General features: G+C 38.2%; 1 protein-coding gene across 1 annotated transcript in view; it reads left to right on the top strand.

The window, feature by feature from the left end:
* ITGB5 (integrin subunit beta 5) overlaps positions 1-15,146 on the top strand; it is a 197,869-nt gene that overhangs the window by 47,730 nt on the left and 134,993 nt on the right. The window lies entirely within an intron of this gene.

Raw genomic sequence — 15,146 nt, 5'->3', positions numbered from 1 at the left:
GGCCAGAACGTGTGAAATGATGTGCTCACAGGTAGGAAGTTGTAGGACTGGAGAATTCAAAACTCGAAAACACTTAGAGGTCTTCAGGTGCAATGCTCTTATTTTATGGATAAGGCTGGGCTGGGGCTGAAAGGGGGCCCATGCAGCTAATAAGTGTGAAGTAGGATTCATCCTCATGGGTTACTGATTCCAAATCCAACTTCAAACCTTTGAGCCTTTTAGCTGCATCACTTATACTAGAAGACCTCCCGTCCCGCTTCCTGGAAAGTACCATAACTAGTTACTCAACTTTGTTTTTCTTTACATGTAACAATGTGACTGCCTTTTGTATAACTGGTCTCCTGATTGTCCTTACTTCACTGTGTCAACTCATACTATCCTGGATTCTCCAAATTAGTTTCTTTCTTTTTTTTTTTCCTAATCTTGTTTTAAATCCTTCCCTTCCATCTTAGAATTGATACTATGTATAGGTTCCATGGTAGAATAATGGTAAATACTAGGCAATGGGGGCTAAGTGACCTGCCCAGTTAGGATGTGTCTTGAGGACAGATTTGAACTCAGGACCTTCCATCTCTAGATCTGGCTCTCAATCCACTGAACCATCTAGTTGCCCCTCTGAAATGGTTACTTATGTCATTATGTCCCAGTAACATCCCACTTTATTCATATGTCACAGTTTGTTCAGCCACTTGTTAGTGCTGTCCATTCACTTGAGTCCCAACTCTTTGTGACCCCATCTGCAGTCACTCTCTCAAGCTGCAGAGGAGGGAATCAAATGGTCCTGGGGGTCATTATATTGCCCTTAATTCTCATTAGAGTGCTTTTATTGATAAGGGAGATAGGAATTATTAGGAAAAAGATAATTGGACTGGAAACTGAGGGACCAAAGACCTAATTCTAGCTCTGCCTTTGAATAGGACACATTTTAAAGTTTAGTCTGCATTACTGACATTTTCTGTGCCACACAATAGAGCAATAAGTCAAGCCCTGTTTTTAATTTAAGACTCCCCAGATGTAAATATTCACAGTGAAAATTTAACAATCGGCCCTTGGTTTGACCAGATTCCACTATCTAGAGCAAGGTGCATTCTCATTACCTTTTCTTTCCAGCCAATCTTGGTCATTATAATTATACAGCATTTTTTGGTGGTTGTTGTTCATCCCATTTACAAAGTCGAAATTCCTTGTATGTATATCTATTTTTGTTTCTACTTACTTTACTCTGAGTCTAGTGGCTCCAGCACCTAGCACGATGCCCAGTGCACAGTAGGCACTTCATACATACTTGTCAATGGAGAATATTTCCAGTTCTTTGTTATTTAAAAAAAGTGTAGTTATAAATATTTCTGTGTGTGCTTTCCTCAGCAAGGGGAGAGCCAGGAGAAAAGGAGACTTTGACAAATATATTTCTGATGGAAAAGAACACAAATGTATTCGTGTGCATATGTACTTGATGGTGCTGAAATGTACTATTTCAGACTTGTAGTGGGAAGAATTTACTGCAGAAGCCCCCCCTCTTGTGTGCGTGTTAAAATAGGAAAAGCCTGAAAGCCCCCCCAGACAGCTGGAATCTTCACAGGTGCAGCTGTTCTCCTGAGTTTTTGATCATCCTCTGTTCCTCTGCCTGGGATTACCTTAAAAGGCTCCGGGGCAGGGGTGCAGGCTAAGCACCAGCAGCAAACTGCCTGGAAGATTCTAGTGAAACAAGAGCTGAGAAGGTAGGAGGAGGGATGAAGACAAGTCTGGGCAAAGTGTGAGGTGAGCAATGAAGAGATAGATCGCAGGTCCCAGAACAAGTCTTGAAAACAGACAGGGAGCACCAGGTGAGGCCCTCAGCAAATACCTATTGATGGATTGAGCATATAAAGTTGTTGTAAGGGGGCTGGGTCACTGAGAAAAGGTTCTAGTGAAGAGTAAAAAAATATAAATGACCTAGGAGCATGGTTCCATGGAACCTTGATGAATGGAGTTTATATAAGAAAAGAGGGGGCAGCTGGATAGCTCAGGGGATTGAGAGCCAGGCCTAGAGATGGGAAGTCCTAGGTTCAAATCTGGCCTCAGACACTTACCAGCTGGGTGACTTTGGGCAAGTCACTTAACCCCCATTGCCTAGCCCTTACTGCTCTTCTGCCTTGGAACTGATACATAGTATTGATTCTAAGACAGAAAGTAAGTTAAAAAAAAAAAAGAACACTTCTCAGGGAACTGCTCGGTATAAAATAATTTCAGAATGGTTGGTTTAAATTTTAAATCTATTAAGGGGGAAGCTAAGTGATTTAGTGGATTGAGAGTCAGGCCTAAAGAAAGGAGGCTCTGGGTTAAAATTTGGCATAAGAAACTGCCTTGCTTTGTGACCCTGGGCAAGTCACTTAATTTCATTTGCCCAGCTTTTACAGCTCTTAGTATCAATTCTAAGATAGGAGGTATGAGTTTTTAAAAAATCTATTAAGGTTGGAGAGAGTTATATTTGATGAGGTGTAAATAAACCACTGGCTTAACTAATTTACCTACTACATTGAATAATTTCTTACTAAAACTCTTTATGATATAAGATTTCCTAACAGCAAATACCCCCTTCCCATGGTTCTCTGAAGTGTGTGGGCTTTCTGCTGCAAGGCAGTTAGTAGTGGCTTCTGGAGAGCTGCAAAGAAACCATAGCAGAGTGTGGATTTTGGAGAGGATCTAGGTTTCAATTCTGACTCTGCTACTTGTATAGCTCCTCATAATCATTCTCTTTCTCTTCTCCCTTTCTTCTCTCACTTCCCTCTACTACTGGCTCCTTCCTGGTACCTACTAACATGCTCATATCTCCTTATTAAAAAACAAAAACAGTAACAAAAACCCCACTCACTAGATCTGAGGTGTTCAGGGAGGACTAGCACCTCTGGTTTCTTTCAGGGATGTCCACCTACCTTTGGTGTCCACCTTTAATTTAATGCTCACCTGTGGCTCCCAAAAGCTGTAGCATGCTCAATAGCTAGGTTGAGGGTAAACAATAATCTTCTAACCCATGAGTGATTTGGAGTGGGGATGTCTACCCCATCATCTGAAGATATTCCTTGTCAGAATGAGTGGCTGAGAACATATTGTTACAACTGCCAGGAAACGAGCTTAGAGCTTGGTCAGACCTCAAAAATGCCAAGGTCATCCACTACATCCCCAGTCATCTCCCACTGTCCTGACTTTTCTCTTGACACTGGACTGTGGTCAGTCTAGATGAGGAAGTGAGGCAAATGATTTTATGCAACTGCCTCACTTAAATCCAATTTAGACATCACTCCATTCTATCATTGGCTCTCTGCATAAAACAAAGGACAAACAACAATAATTGTCCTTTCAAACTAATATTCAGTAGCTAAGAAAATGAGGATATTGGGCTGGATTTCCCATAATATCTTTGCTCAGTGCTCTTGCATCCTTTTCTTTTTCTCCTTTCATTTCCCTCAGCTTTCTGCTGTTCAGCTTTCAACCTCCTCACTCAACTGAAACTGTTTTCTCCAAATTATCATTGATTTTTGGATTGCCAAATCTTTTGGCTGCTTCTCAGTCTTCAACCTTCTGGACCTCTCTCAAGTTAGACCATTTTCTCTTCTGGGTTTTATGACACTTTCCTCCTTGGTAACTGTATTACTGGTCCTGCCTTTGCTTCTTCTTCTTTGGTGAATGCACTGTACTTAGGTAGGTACATTTGTCTTCCACCTTAGAATATAAGTTCCTTGAGGCAAGGAGCTGTCTCAGTTTTGTCTTTAGAGCTTTAGTACCTAATACTGTGCTTGGCATACAGTAGGCTCAATGATTGATTGGTAGATGCTCTTAAAACTTTGACCTCAATTTTTTCAGGGGCAAAATAAAGAGATTTGGAAAAGTTCCTGCCAGTGATCCTACATAAATTTGGAGTCATCTTCTGGGATAGCCATGTGATAGGACATACACACACACACACACACACACACACACACACACACACACACACACACACTCACACACATATATCCATGGTAAATTGTTGTATGTGCCCATCTTACTTTCAAAGAAACTGAATATTGGGGAAATTTGAACTGTAACTTGAGCTGAAGTCTACAGAATCTAAATCTAAATTCTTGGGTTGTAATCATTTGTGAGCAAGACTAAGACTGAAGTGGAATCTTGATAGAAAGAATCTTTTGATGAATCTAGAAGCAGTGTTGGAAAATTAGTTCTTTTGTAAGAGGTTGTCTAGTAAGTAATTTGCATAGTGAGGAAGCTTGGAGGACTCAAAACACTTTCTTTACTTCCCCTAAACAATTTCTAAACAGGGAAGAAAAGAACATAACTTAAGCATATTCTTTTCTTACACAGTGATTTCCTTACAGAAAAATTATACAAGGCTTTTCCAATTGTTGCATGTCACTTCTTAGATTCTGATATGGGATGGTCCTGTTGATGTTTTCCGTATTTAGTTTGCATATTAAGGTGTCATGAGAGGGCATCTAGGTGGCTCAGTGGTTAGAGAGTGAGGCCTAGAAATGAGAGATCCTGGATTCAAATCTGGCCTTGGATACTTTCTAGTTGTGTGATCCTGGGCAAGACAGTTAACCTCCTTTTCCCCAGCTCTTACAGTTCTTCTGCCTTAGAACCAACATACAATATTGGTTCTAAGATGGAAGATAAGGGTTTTTTAAAAAGTCATCATGAATATGATTAACTTTCCCATCAAAACTTGCTCTAATTTAAGACATACTGACAGCTTGTGACAACATAGTCATTATTGTGTGGTCTGATCTACAGGACTTTTGAATAACAGAGAGAGATTGTGGCACCTTTCCACTTAATCTCTCTTTTAACCAAAAAGATGAATTTTTAAAAAACGTAAACATTCCCAAATTAGATTTAGAAACTATACTAAAAGAGTAAATTTATTTAGGACATAATGTGTTACCTCTCTCAATATTGCTTAGCTAGATTCAATCCCGTGTATTATCTCTAAACCTAGCTGGCAAGTTTCCTAATACCTAATTTCTTACCTTAGAGTCAGATTTCTTCAGGGTTATTTGTCTAGACCTCTTGAACTTTACACCCACTTGGTGTAAAAGCTTTCTCAGCTTATCATACCTGCTAGTCAACTTTTGGATAATTTAATCTATTCATCTGCATAGACTCTTTAAGCTAGTCAAGGGAAAGCTAGAGTGGATTGTCTTCATTTATTCTTTATTTCTCCTATTTGCTGACCTCACATTTTTTTCTTCCCACCTAAAGGAAGCAGAGAGAAATTACACTCACATAATTATGTCTTGATGTCAAAATCAGGAGACTTAAAAAATGATTTCCACTTTCTTTTTCTACAATGTATGGAGCAATTTCATATTATTTTAAAGAAATGAAAAAGCTTTCCTAATCTGACACAAATCTAAAGCTAAATAGATGCTGGCAAAGACAAACTGAAATTTAAATATAGTTGTCCTTCTCTATAGAATATTTGGTTAGGAGTTTTTGTTGTCATTCAACTCTTCCTGGTCCCATTTCTTGGCAAAGATACTGGAATGGCTTGCCATTTCCTTTCCCAGCTCATTTTACAGATGAGGAAACTGAGGCAAAGGGAGTTAAATGTTTTGCCCAGAATCACACAACTCGTAAGTATCTGAAGTTGAATTTGAATTCAGAAATATTAGTCTTCTCAATTCCAGGACAGGCGGTCTAACCACTCTGCTACCCAATTGCCTGTTGGGACTTTAGTTGCTCCATTTAGATGAAGCGAATCACTTTTTATGCCAAGTATTTTAATAAAAATTCCTCAGAACTAATTATTAAAAAGCATCATAATATTTCTGAAATCAAACATCTTTAGTATTATTTAAGAGACAAACAATTCACTATTATTCTTTCAATCCAAAAAAAAATGCCATTTGAGCATGCAACATCTTTGTGTTATGCAATCTTGTTGCTTTTCTGGGAAAGGATTTTGTTTTTAAGTGATAGATTCAAGAGGCAAGGCTGGCAGAGTTCTTCATGTAATTTCAGTGTCAGGTAGAGAAAAAGGATCTCGGGTATCTTAAGGAAATTCATTGCTATTTCTGCTTCCTTTGATAGGAACTGAAAGATTAAGAAATGAATGGCCAAATTGATGTCCTAAACTTCCAGCCCATGACCTGGGGAAAAGATAGGAGTGAATTTAGCAGTCTTGGCATGGCGGACCGTGTTCTTGACCAAACTCTCTGTGGGTGTAGGGGGCAAGTATTCATTATCATTTTAATAGGAAGGAACTTTTATAGAAGGCTGTGATGTTTGCAAAGCACTCACTGCACATGCTTTCTCATTTTATCCTCCCAATCATCTTGTGACACAGAGGCTATCATCATGCAGAAAGTGAAGGTGAAACAAATTCTGTGACTTGTTCAGGGTCTTACAGCTCCTAAATGTAGCGCTGGTCTTTCAGATCCTACTTGGCGTGGGTTCTTTATCTAGATGGAAATGGAGGAGGAAATCTTTTTGCACGTGTGATGTTGCATTATATCTAGGCTGGGAATGGTATTGTGACTTCTGGTGGGGAGTCATGTAAACTTTAAGACTCATGATCTCATCAGCAAAGAAAACACTGACATTCTTCTATTCCAAGCAGACTCTGGATATAATAAAAAAAAATAAGTTTGGGTTCCTGAGTGAAAACATGGTAGATTAGAAAGAGATAAAGTAGGACTGCAGTCAGGAAGAATTGCATTCAGATACCACCCCTGGCACGCACACAATAGCTGGATATTTGCTTGGGCAAATCTTTTAATTTCTAAGCCTTAGTTTTTTCATTCTAGAATGGGAATAATAATTTTGTTGTTGTCCAGTTGTTTCTCAGCCATATCCAACCTTTTGCGACCCCTAATGGGGGTTTGGGGGCAAAGATAATGGGATCGTTTGCCCCCTCCTTCTCTGGCTTATTTGACAGACGAGGAAACCAAGACAAATAGGACTAAATGACTTGCCCAGGTTCACACAGCTAGTAAATGTCTGAGGCCACATTTTAACTCAGAAGATGAGTCTTTCTGACTCCAGGCCAGGTACTCTATTCACTGTACCACCTAACTATCCTGTGGGAATCATAATAGCTAGCACTTAAATTGCACTTTAGACTTTACAAAGGGATTTATGCATGTTATCTAATAATCCTGTGAGGTCCGTATTTTAATTATTCCCATTTTGCAGATGAAGAAACTGAAGCTCATTGAAGTTAAATGACTTGACTAGAGTCACACAAGTAGTAAACAGATGTTTATTGACTGAATGAACAATTGAAGCAGAGTTTGAACCCATGTCTTTCTGCCTTTTAGTACAAATCTCAAGTGGGTTAATGTAGGTAAAATGATATTTGAGTATTGGCTTTGATTATTTAGAGTCAGAAGCCTTGGGTTTGAATTCTGCTACTTACTTCTTATATGATTTTGGGCAAATTACTTCCCCTCTCTTGGACCTCAATCTTCTAATCTGTAAAATTAAATGATTCAACTAAATACTCTTTAAGAATCTTTCTGACTGCAAACCACAAGTTACTATCATTATCATTATTATTTTATTTTATCTTTTTTTTTTAAACCATTACCTTCCATCTTAGAATCAATACTGTAGGCAGAAGAGTGGTAAGAGCTATGGGGTTTAATGACTTGCCCAGGGTCACACAGCTAGGAAGTGTCTGAGGACAGATTTGAACCCAGGAGGCCTGGCTTTCAATGCATGGAGCCACCCAACTGCTCCCTCGTTATTGTTTTTTAATATACAGGAAGGCAGTCGTGCATGGATCTTCTTAGAACTACCACATTTTATCCTCCCAGAGGAACACAAAACACAGAAAGCTGCTCTATAGTCACAGAGAATAACTCCTTGTCTGTCATGGAAGGAAACAGAAGAAAGCTGCAGTTGCCAGCTGGAGGTGAAATTTCCAGTGGCTCCATGCAGCATGCAACCTGCTCTGGCCATTTTGTCCTTGGACATAGATAATGAGGAAAGCCTTCTCACTTTAAATCTGGGTGGTGTAAAATTTAAAATTAACCTCAAATAATGAAAATATTATATTTTAGGTGATTTATTAATGATCATTAGAAATCAAGGAATAAAGAGGATACAAAATAAAGACCACATGCCCATGATTGATTAGCCATTTCAAAATCCCCACTCATCACCGGCATGCTTGCTGACAGGGCCAAAAAGAGGTGGGACCCTTCATGTCCTTGCCTAATATCCCCTGACTACAGGAAGTACATAATGACAGGAAGTCAGTGGGCTCCTGGGAAATATAGTTCTTTTTTTTTTTTAAACCCTTACCTTCTGTCTTGGAGTCAATACTGTGTATTGACTCCAAGGCAGAAGAGTGGTAAGGGCTAGGCAATGGGGGTCAAGTGACTTGCCCAGGGTCACACAGCTAGGAAGTGTCTGAGGCCAGATTTGAACCTAGGACCTCCCGTCTCTAGGCCTGGCTCTCAATACACTGAGCTACCCAGCTGCCCCCCTATAGTTCTTTTTTTCAGGATAACAGATTTTCAATTATACATCCTCCCTGAGATCTGTGGAAGACTAGTATCTCCAATGGATCTTGTAAACATAACCAACTTTGAAATGACAATAATTTGAGGATAAGAGGAAAAGAGAATAAAACCAAGGATTGCTAAACGCATTGACAAAAAGCCAGTTAGGGGGCAGTCCTCTTTGGCATAAGAGTATACATACAAAACAAACGCATTCAACCCCACACAGTTTAAATCACCACCTCCAAAAATTCACTCTGGATCTTTTTGTGCAGTGTGTGGTCTGTGGAGGCATCTTCATGGTGTCTTCTCCAAACAGTTCACTTTCTGGATTCGGAGAGGTAGCATGTTTCTTATCCTAAAATTACTCTCAAAATGAATTTAAAATTTGCATTTTATAATAATACTACATTCTCCCCTGAGGAGGGTGTTGAAAAACACAGGGATCACTTAGGGATGCATGGCTGAGTTATGAGGTATATGAATAAATTGGCAAGAGAAATAAAAAGCATAAAAAAAATCCAAATAAAAGAGAAAAGATAACTTCTGGATGAAATATAGACTATCAAAGTCTTATGTGAAAAAAATTCTAATTAAAGGAAAATAAACCTATAACAACAGGTCCTTGAATCAGGGCCCAATTAAAGTGATTTATGTAATTATGCACTTACCCAATCAGTATCTAGGACTACAGAAAGTTGCCACATTATGAAAGACAGAAAAGGGACTAGATTTTTGCAGCAAATGGGAAATAACATTACTTGGACTGGTTTATGTATTTTTCTCAGGGATACTGGAGTCAGAACAATTGATATTATATACTTGATATAGAGTGTGTGTTATAAGGAAGTCCTGAATTTAACACATGTTAAATAGCCTCAACCTCGAGGCTCACACATGATCAAGTCCTTGGGCTCTTTGTACAGAATGTCATCAATCCACGTAGGATTGGTTTGGTCTCTTTGACCTTGTGCTTGATTGACACTATGCAAGTAGCTTTGTGCTTCTTTGGCACTGTGCAATGGCTCTTTTTGTATTACTTCTGCTGGAATCAGACAGAATCATTAAGCAAAGTCCCATAATTTTTTTTGAATAATCAGTGGCATCATTTTTATAGCCTAAAGCTTTTGGGTTATGCATTGACATTAGGAAAAATGTATTTTAAACTTATATTACTGCAAAATCAAAAAAAATTAAAGAAAAATCTTCTCAATGCTGTTGACATGTGCTTCAAATACAAAAATGAGAGAAAAAATAAAACTCAGATACTATATTGCACATGCAAGGAAAAACAATAATAAAAAAGTTTTAAAAGTAAAAAAATATATAGCTCACAATCATTAACATACTGTGTCAGCTAAGAAAAGGTAGAATACGGGGGCAGCTGGGTAGCTCAGTGGATTGAGAGCTAGCCCTAGAGATGGGAGGTCCTAGGTTCAAATCTGGCCTCAGACACTTCCCAGCTGTGTGACCCTGGGCAAGTCACTTGACCCCCATTGCCTAGCCCTTACCACTCTTCTGCCTTGGAGCCAATACACAGTATTGACTCCAAGATGGAAGGTAAGGGTTTAAAAAAAAAAAAGAAAAGGTAGAATACAAGAGATTTTCACCCAAAAACTGAGATCAATGTCCTTTTTAAACTTGGCCATGATCCACTAACAGTTTTTTTTTTAATATATAAAGAACAGTAGTACAACAGGTAATGCACATTCAAAAGATATCAAAATTCACAAAGTTATAATAGCCCATTTAATTATAATAGCAAACAAACCCACTCTCATATAAGATTCACATGAGTCTGCTGTGTGACATTTAAAACTAATGGATATTTGTCACAAGTTTTTCAGGTGTAGCAATGTTTCAACCTTGGCTGAGATATTTTTTTAAAAATGATTGCTATCATTACAAAAATGTGGCAGAGGAGTCTAGAAAAAACCCAAACCCCTGTAATGTTGATGTTGGGTCTAAAAACATCACCAAGAATCTATATCAATCTGGTGGAAGGGTAGAATAAGCAAAAGAGTTACAAATGAGAGATGCTCCCTCTTGGGAGCCATTCAGGGGTACCATGCCCTGGGATCAACTTCCTAGCTCCTTTGGTATGAGACAGTTATGTCCCATCCATTCACATTTTTACAAATGTGGAGGTGGGGATTATAATAGTGCTTCCCTTCAGCTATTAAAATAGACCCTTTACCTCTTGTTACAAATAACTCAGAGGGTGGCAAAATGATCAGTCAGAGTTGTCGAAAAAAATCTAAAAATCATGTCTAAAGACCCCCTAAAATCAATTTGAGATATTTTAGCTCACTAAGTTTTCCAAAGGTTGTTATATCATTGTAACCAGTTTTGTGAGTGGGGATTTTGAAATGGCTAATCAGCCATGGGCACATGGTCTTTATTTTGTATCCTCTTTATTCCATGATTTCTAATGATCATTAATAAATCTCCTAAAATATAATATTTTCATTATTTGAGATTAATTTTAAATTTTACATTGATGACAACCACAAAGGGATTTATTAATGATCATTAGAAATAAAGAAATAAGAGAGATACAAAAAAAAAGACCATGTGCCCATGGCTGATCAGCCTATTGAAAATCCCACTCACCACCATCAAGCCAAGATGCCAAAAAGAGGCAGGACCCTTCACATCCTTGCCTAATGTCCCCTGTCTACAGGAAGTATGTAATGACAGGAAGTCAGTGAGCTCCTGGGAAATGTACTTCTTTTTTTAGGGTAACAGATTTTCAATTATACAGTAGAGGAGCCTTTTCTTTTTAGGAGGAAGAGGAGCTGCATAGTTTTCAATCCCAAATGATGGCTTTCTAGAGCTATAAAAAGGTTTCATGTTAATTATTTGGCTGTAGGTTGTCCTGCTTTGGAGCTTTGAGGCAAAGGTCATAGAATAAAGTGCAGTCAGTCTTTCTCTCTGCTTTCTTTCTTTCTTTTTCTTTTCTTCAGCTAATTTCCTTTCTGTTTGTCCTTTGGCCAGCAAGTGCCAAAGACAGATATGTTTTCTCTGTTAGAGTCCAAAGAGCAGTTTTAGACTCAGGGTTATCCAGAAGATTTGTTGAAAGCCCTGAAGTCATGAGTTGACTTCTGATTGTAAACTTCTTTGGAATAAGAACTGCAATTTTTTATCTTTGTATCCCAGGTTCCTAGGGATATGCCTGGAAGCTTTTAGTACTTACTAACTTTTTTTTTTAAAACCATTACCTTCTGGCTTTGTAAAGATTAAAATTTAGGGGAGACTGAGGCATCTGAGGCAGGTAGAAATTAGTTTCTCTCTGCAAGGAGTATTATATTTTTTAGAGGTTTATTAAAAGTTAAGGATTAAAGAAAATACAGGATAAGAAAAACGTGCCTAGGCCAGAGAGGCCTAAACAAGATAATCTCACATCATGGAAGAGCCGCGTCTGCTCCAAAACGGAAGTCCAAAAGAGACACAAAAGCCTTTGCAATCAGCTTAAATCCCTTCTTGATCTCAGCCCACCTCAGAATTCCATGAGATTACAAAGCATTTTGGGGAAGTGGAGCAAGGGCTTGTGGGTATTGAAGTCCAGAGTTCAAGTCTATTTTTACATCCCCCCGTTTGATCGTTATTGGGGAGACAAGTTTCCCCAAAAAGGATCATGAAAACATAATCAACTTAAACATTACAGTAATTTGAGGATAAGAGAAAAAAAAACAATAATTGCTGGATGCATTGCCAAAAAGCCAGTTAGGGGGCAGTCCCCTTTGGCATGAAAGTATAGATACAAATAAATGTTCAATCAACCACACCCAAAGTTCAATTTTTGTGCAGCTGGCTGGTCTAGAGGCTTCTTCATGGTATCTTCTCCAACAGTTCAGTTCTGGATTCAGAGAGGTAGCATCTTCTTTACCTAAAATTCTTCTCAAAAAGAATTTAAACTTTGCAATTTAAATAATGATATTTTTTACATTCCCCCGTTAAGAAGGTGATTAAAAAAACAGGATCACTTAGGGATGCATGGCTGAGGTATGAGGTATATGAATCAATTGGCAAGAGATATTAAAAAGATATCAGAAAAATCCAAATAAAAAAGAAAATACTGGATGAAAATATAGACTATCAAAGTCTTATGTGTAAAAATTCCAAGTGAAAAGAAAAATAAATCTCTAACAGGTCCTTGAATCAGGGCCCAATCAAAATGATCTAAGCAATGATGCATTTACCCAGTCAGTAGCCAGGACTACAGAAAGGTACCACATTATGGAAGGCAGAAAAGGGGACCAGATTATGAGCCAAGGTCTTGGGGATACTCGTTTGTATCTTCAGAGTGAGTGTGGATACAAGGAAAGCCTATGTCTAACAATGTTAAACACAGTAACCTCGAGTCTTCACACTAGGTTCAAGACCTTTGTATTGGCCTAGAAGTGCATCCATCCATCCTGGATTGGCTTTTCTTTGGCCCTGTGCAATGGCTCTTGTGTGTATATCTTGTCCTGGAATCAGACAGAATCATTAAGCAAAGTCCCATAATTTTTAAAATAATTAGTGGCATCGTTTTTATAGTCACAAGCTTTTTAGGGCATGCATTAGCAAATGTATCTTAAACTTGTAGTAACTGAAAAATCAAAAGGTTAAAGAAAATCTTAATGCTGGTGACATGTGCTTCAAATATAAAAAGGAGAGAAAAAATAATAAAAAAACAAATAGTATATTGCACATGCAAGAAAAATATAATAATAAAAGAGCTTTAAAAATTCAAAAATATAGCTTATAGTCATTGACACTCTGTGTCAGCTAAGAAAATATAAAATACAAGAGTTTCTCACTAAAAATTAGATCCATTTCCTCTTTGTATCTGGCCATGATCACTGTGAGTAGAAGGCAAATGAATTGAGACAGGTAACATTTTTTCATTTTTAAAAATACAGTAATACAAATATATAGGTATCAATATCCCCAAAATTCTCAATAGCCCAATTAATTACAATAGCAAACAAACACACTATCATATTTCACATACGTTGCTGTATGGCATTTTTTAAACCTATGAATTGATGGATATTTGTCACAATTTTTACAAACATAGCAATTCTTTCAACCTTGGTATTTAAACATATTTTTAAACAAAGTAAAACTCACCTTGGGTTAAGAACATAATCAAGAAATCTATATATTCTGGTCGAAGTTAAGTAGTGAGCTGAAGAGTATAAATGAGAGATGCTCCTTTTTAGGAGGCGTTTTAGGGATACAAATGCCCTGAGATTAACTGCCCAACTTCCATTCACACATTTAGAAATGTAAAAATAGACTCGAACTCTGGACTTCAATCCCCACAAGCCCTTGCTTCACTTCCCCAAAATGCTTTGTAATCTCACAGAATTCTGAGGTGGGCCGAGATCAAGAAGGGATTTAAGCTGATTGCAAAGGCTTTTGTGTCTCTTTTGGACTTCTGTTTTGGAGCAGACGCGGCTCTTCCATGATGTGAGATTATCTTGTCTAGGCCTCTCTGGCCTAGGCACGTTTTTCTTATCCTGTATTTTCTTTAATCCTTAACTTTTAATAAACCTCTAAAAAATATAATACTCTTTGCAGAGAGAAACTAATTTCTACTTGCCTCAGATGCCTCAGTCTCCCCTAAATTTTAATCTTTACAGTTTAGAATTGATACTGAGAATTGGTTTTAAGGTAGAAGAGTGGTATGGTCTAAGTAATTGGGTTTAAGTGACTTGCCCAAGGTCACACAGCTAAGAAGTATCTGAGGCCACAGTTGAATATAGGACCTCCTCTTGAGGTCTGGCTCTCTATCCACTGAACTACTTAGCTGTCCCACTTGTTATTAATCAAATTAAATGTGTCTTAATTGCCCAGATTGTTGAGGCCTACTTAGAGCTGGATTTTATACAAGTGTAGAATAGAATAGCATTTGTTGGGAATAATTGGGAGACATGTCCTGTTTCACCATTCCTGGCTCTTCGTGGGATGTTTTGGGATGTCTTCCCTCCTCACTCTGCGCTGGTTTCTCTGTTACCTATATGCAATGGAGAAAACATGGAGGTCTATAGGAGTTCGAGGTCTGTGGACCAGTGGGATGCTGGGTCACAATTAATCAACTAACATCTGTTACTTGACTGGCTGTTAGGAGAAAGTTATGAATAGTTAGAGATTGAAGGGAACCCAGATATCATCAAGTCCAAGCCCTTCATTTTAGAGACAAGAAAGCTGAGGCTTAGAGGTCACAATTAAGAAGGAAATCAGTGGATAAATTGCTGAGCCTGGAATCAGGTAGACTTGTCTTCCTGAGTTCAAATCTGGCCTCAGACACTTGTGTAACCTGAGTAAGTCATTTAAACTTGCTGGCCTCAGTTTCCTCATCTGTCAAATGAGCTGGAGAAGGAATGATAAACTACTCCAATGTCTTTGCCAAGAAAACTTGAAATGGGTCCTGAAGAGTCAGACATGACCATAAAACAAGTGAACAATAACCAGGGGCCAGATTAGGATTCATGTTTTCTGAATGTACTCCTGGCTCTCTGACTCCTCAGTTTTTCTGGCATTTGATACTGCCTTCTCAGAACCTTCTTCTGTCCTCTGTCTTCTGGCAGTACCTTTCACAAAGATTTTGATTTGACCCATACTGTCTGAGGAAAATTTGAGGTGAATGAGATATGATGGGAACTCTTTTTC

Source organism: Monodelphis domestica, chromosome 4 (genome assembly GCF_027887165.1).
Source record: "Monodelphis domestica isolate mMonDom1 chromosome 4, mMonDom1.pri, whole genome shotgun sequence".
NCBI lineage: Eukaryota > Metazoa > Chordata > Mammalia > Didelphimorphia > Didelphidae > Monodelphis > Monodelphis domestica.
The sequence above is the reverse complement of the archived record's forward strand: the minus strand, read 5'-3'. Positions and strand labels throughout refer to the sequence as shown.